Source organism: Penaeus vannamei, chromosome 32, assembly GCF_042767895.1.
Source record: "Penaeus vannamei isolate JL-2024 chromosome 32, ASM4276789v1, whole genome shotgun sequence".
Lineage (NCBI taxonomy): Eukaryota > Metazoa > Arthropoda > Malacostraca > Decapoda > Penaeidae > Penaeus > Penaeus vannamei.
Genome location: NC_091580.1, coordinates 28232770 through 28237769, shown reverse-complemented (window position 1 = coordinate 28237769; position 5000 = coordinate 28232770).

Below are 5000 nucleotides of genomic sequence, written 5' to 3'. Positions count from 1 at the left end.
AACGGGATCTTCTCCTACCGCTTTCTGCGTTCTTTCTCACTCTCCTCACCTTTCCTTCCCCCCCCCCCCCTTATACAGCCGTCTCTCCCTCCCTCCCTCCTTCTTTTCCCCTTTCCTCCCCTTCTCCTGCCTTCTCTCCCTCTCCTTCCCCTCCCTCCTCTCCCTCTCCTTCCCCTCCCCTCACTCTCCACGCTCCCCTCTTGAGCACCAACCTCTCCTTTCCCTCCCCTCACACAGCCCTGTCTTTCCCCTTTATCCCTCCTCCCTCTCTCCCTCTCCCTCCCACCGTCCCTTCTTTCCTCTCCCTCCCTACCCTCCCCTATCTCTCCCCCTTCCCCCTCCCCATCTCCCCTCTAAGGCTAATCCTCACCTTCCTTCCTCCCTCACACAGCACCCCTCTCTCTCACCACCCCATCCTCCTCACTCCCTCCCTACCCTCCCCTCTCCCCCTCTTAAGCGTCAACCTCTTCTTTCTCCCCTCACACAGCCCCCTCTCTCCCCTCTCTCTCCCTCTCCCTATCCTTTCCCCTCCTTCTCCTACCTCCCTCTCCCTTTCTCTCCCTCTTCTCCTACCTCCCTCTCCGTTCTCTCACCTCTCCCTACCCTTCCCTCTTTCTCCACTCCCCTCTCTACCCCCCTTCCCCCTTCCTCTCCCTGCTCTCTCTTCTCTCTCCCTCTCCTTCTCCCTACCTTTCCCTCTTTCTCCCCCCCTCCCTCTTCTCCCACCTTCCTATCCATCCTCTCACCTCTTCCCCTTTTCCATCTCCCCCTCTTTCCACCCCTCCTCTCCCTCCCTCCCTCCCTCTCTCTCTCCTCTTTCTACCCTTCCCTCTTCCTCCCCTCCCCCTCCCTCTTCTCCTACCTTCCTCTCCCTCCTCCTACCTCTTCCCCTTCCCCTCTCCCTTCTTGAGCCTCAACCTCTCCTTTCTCCCCTTTTTCCGTCCTCGGCTTCTCGCTGATCCCCTAATCCTCCGTTTCCAGCATCCTCGGTCTATATAGATCCTCCTCCTCCCCCTCTCCCTCCTCCCTCCCCCTCTCCCTTCTCCTCCCCCTCTCCCTCCTCCTCCTCCTCTCCCAACTCCCCCCTCCTCCCCCTCTCCCACCCCCCCTCCCTCCTCCTCCCCCTCTCCCAACTTCCTCCTCCTCCTCCTCCCCTCTCCCTCTCCCAACTCCCCCTCCCCTTTTCTATTTTCCTTCTTGTCCCTCTCCCTATCTCTCTTTTTCCTTCTCTTTTCCCTCTTCTTTTCCTCGCTCCTCCTACTCTCTCATTTTTTCCTTTATTTACCTTTTGTTTTTGATTTCCTCCTCGCTTTCATTTTTGAGAAAATCTTTACACGTTTTCCTGTCTCTCTATCACTCTCTTTCTTTCTCTCTCTCTCTTCTCCCCCCTCTCTCTCATACCCCTTTCCCTTCGCTCTCTCACTCGTTCATTTTTTTTCTCTCTCCCTCTCTCTCTCCTTCCATCTCTCTCTCTCTCTCTCTCTCTCTCTCTCTCTCTCTCTCTCTCTCTCTCTCTCTCTCTCTCTCTCTCTCTCTCTCTCTCTCTCTCTCTCTCTCTCTCTCTCTCTCTCTCTCTCTCTCTTCCTGTCTCTCTCTTCCTGTCTCTCTCTCTCTCTCTCTCTCTCTCTCTCTCTCTCTCTCTCTCTCTCTCTCTCTCTCTCTCTCTCTCTCTCTCTCTCTCTCTCTCTCTCTCTCTCTCTCTCTCTCTCTCCCTCTCTTTCTCCCTCTCTCTCGTCCCCCCTCCCCCCCTCTTTATGTAATGGAAAAGGCATGACAAATCTGATAAAATATTTGAAAAATAATTTGTGAAGTGGTGAGCCAGGTATATGTGAAACAATCATATTCAGTCGTATGTAAATATGTAAACACAAACACATACACACACACACACACACACACACACACACACACACACACACACACACACACACACACACACACACACACACACGTTTCTTTATATTTCTTCAATATCATTTTCTAAACGCATATTTTTTCTCTTCATTTTCACCTGTCAATCGATTTTTCTCTATACAAATTCTTTCCCTTGTCTCTTTCTCTCTCCCTCTGCTCTCTTAACACAATTTCCGCCTTTTCCCCTAGATTCTATTTTACTCATCTTTCCCAACATAAATTTTCCCTGTTTTCCTAAATCATTCCTCTTTTATTCATCTTTCCCCAATGTTTTCCCTTAATCCTTCGTATCTTATTTTTTCCAACCCAAGTTTTCCCTTTTCCCCTAAATCCTCATTGTTTTACCCATCTTTCCCCAAATAAATTTTCCTTCTTTCCCATAAATCCTCCATATTTTACTCATTTATCCCCAACACAAATTTCCCCTTTCTCCCCTAAATCCTCCCTATTTTACTCATCTTTCCCCACATAAATATTCCTTTCCCCCCTAAACCTAAACCTAAACAAAGCTTTCTCCCCTAAACTCATCTTTCCCACACAAATGTTCCTTTCCCCCCCACAAATCTTCCCTATCCCCCCTCACTTTCTCCCCTAAACTCACCTTTCCGCCTACAAATCTTCCCTTTCCCCTCCCTCTCCCTCCTACTCCCCTCTCCCTCCTCCTCCCTCTCCCTCCTACTCCCCTCCCCCTCCTCCTCACCCTCTCCCTCCTCCTCCTCCCTCTCCCTCCTCCTCTCCCTCTCCCAACTTCCTCCCCTCTCCCTCCTCCTCTTCCCCCTCTCCCAACTTTCTCCCCTAAACCCGGCCATTTTTCTCCCCTCTCCTCCCTCCTCCTCCCCTCTCCTCCTCCCTCCTCCCTCTCCCTCCTCCTCCCCCTCTCCCTCCTCCTCCCCCTCTCCCAACTCCCTCTCTCCCTCGTCCCCCCTCTCCCTCCTCCTCCCCCTCTCCCTCCTCTTCCCCCTCTCCTCCTCCTCCCCTCTCCCTCCTCCCTCCCTCTCCCTCCTCCTCCCCTCTCCCTCCTCCTCCCCTCTCCCTCCTCCTCCCTCTCTCCCTCCTCTTCCCCTCTCCCTCCCTCCTCCCTCCTCCCTCCCTCCTCCTCCCTCTCCCTCCCTCCTCCCTCTCTCCCTCCTCCTCCTCCCTCTCCCTCCTCCCCTCCCCCTCTCCCTCCTCCTCCCCCCCTCCCTCCTCCACCCCTCTCTCCCTCTCCCTCCTCCTCCCCGTCTCCCTCCTCCTCCTCCTCCTCCCCCTCTCCCTCCTCATCCTCCCCCTCTCCCTCCTCCTCCTCATCTCTCCCCTCTCCCTCCTCCTCTTTTCTCCCCTCTCCCTCCTCCTCCTCTTCTCTCCCCTCTCCCTCCTCCTCTTTTCTCCCCTCTCCCTCCTCCTCCTCCTCCTCCTCTCCCTCCTCCTCCCTCTCCCTCTCCCAATTCCTCCTCCCCCTCTCCTCCTCCTCCTCCCTCTCCCTCCTCCCTCCTCCCCCTTTCCCTCTCCCTCCTCCTCCCCCTCTCCCTCCTCCACCCCTTTCCCTCTCCCTCCTCCTCCCCCTCTCCCTCCTCCTCTTCCCCCTCTCCCAACTTTCTCCCCCTCTCCCTCCTCCTCCCCCTCTCCCTCCTCCTCCCCCTCTCCCAACTCCCTCTCTCCCTCGTCCTCCCCCTCTCCCTCCTCCTCCCCCTCTCCCTCTCCTCCCCCCTCTCCCTCCTCCTCCCCCCCTCTCCCTCCTCCTCCCCCTCTCCCTCCTCCTCCTCCTCTCCCTCCTCCTCCCCCTCCCCCTCTCCCTCCTCCTCCCCCTCCTCCCTCCTCCTCCCTCCTCCTCCTCCTCCCTCCCTCCTCCTCCTCTCCCTCCCTCCTCCCCCTCTCCCTCTCCCAATTCCTCCTCCCCCTCTCCCTCCTCCTCCCCCTCTCCTTCCTCCTCCCCCTTTCCCTCTCCCTCCCTTTATCCTCCCCTCTCCCTCCCTCCACCCCTTTCCCTCTCCCTCCTCCTCCCCCTCTCCCTCCTCCTCTTCCCCCTCTCCCAACTTTCTCCCCTAAACCCGGCCATTTTTCTCCCCTTCTCCCTCCCTCTCTCCCTCCTCCCTCCCCCTCTTCCTCCTCCTCCTCTTTCTCTCCCTCCTCCTCCTCCTCTCCCTCCTCTTCCTTCCCCTCTCCCTCCTCCTCCCCCTCTCCCTACCCCATTTCTTCATCCTCCCACTCCCCCTCCTCCTCCTCCTCTCCCTCCTCCTCCCCTCTCCCTCTCCCAATTCCTCCTCCCCCTCTCCCTCCTCCTCCCTCTCTCCCTCCTCCTCCTCCTTCCCCTCTCCCTCCTCCTCCTCCTCCCCTTCTCCCAACTTTCTCCCCTAAACCCGGCCATTTTTCTCCCCGCGTCCCCATCGACACAGGGTCCCGACACTCAACACTCTTGTGGGCGGGGCTTCGTGATGGCAATACTGGCGCTGGTTATCACTAAGGAAGATGATTAGATAAAATGATTATTCGTGAGTCAGCTGTTTTGGCCAAAAGACTAAGAGGATGAGGATTTTTTTTTTCTTTTTTTTTTGTTTTATATGTTTTTTTTTCGTGTGTGTTTGCTTATTTTTTTTTCTTTTTTTATCTTTTTTTTTTCGTGGGGTTGCTTATTTTGTTTCTTTTCCTTCTTTTGGAGTAATTCAAAGGTATCTATTTTTATTTTTCTTAGTGTTTTTTTCCGTTTTTCTTTCTTTCTTTTATTTCTTTTTTTTTAGTTGTATATATACTTTTTTCGTGATTTTGTTTATTTTGAGTTTCTTTTCTTTCTTTTATTTTGTTTTATGGTCTGGTTTATTTTTATATTATTTTCTTTCTTTTGAAGTAATTAAAAATTATTTTTATTTTTCTTATTATTGATTTTTCTTTATCCCTTTTCTTTAACACATTTTATTTCCTTTGAAGTAACTAATAAAGGCAGGTTATATAAGCAGTATCTTATGTATGCGAGAATTCTTAATCTCATTAAATTCTTTCTCTCTCGCTCTCTCCTTCTTCTTCCTCCTCATCTCTCTCTCTCTCTCTCTCTCTCTCTCTCTCTCTCTCTGCCCCTCTCCTTCTTCCTTCCTCTCTCTCTCCTTCTCCCTCCC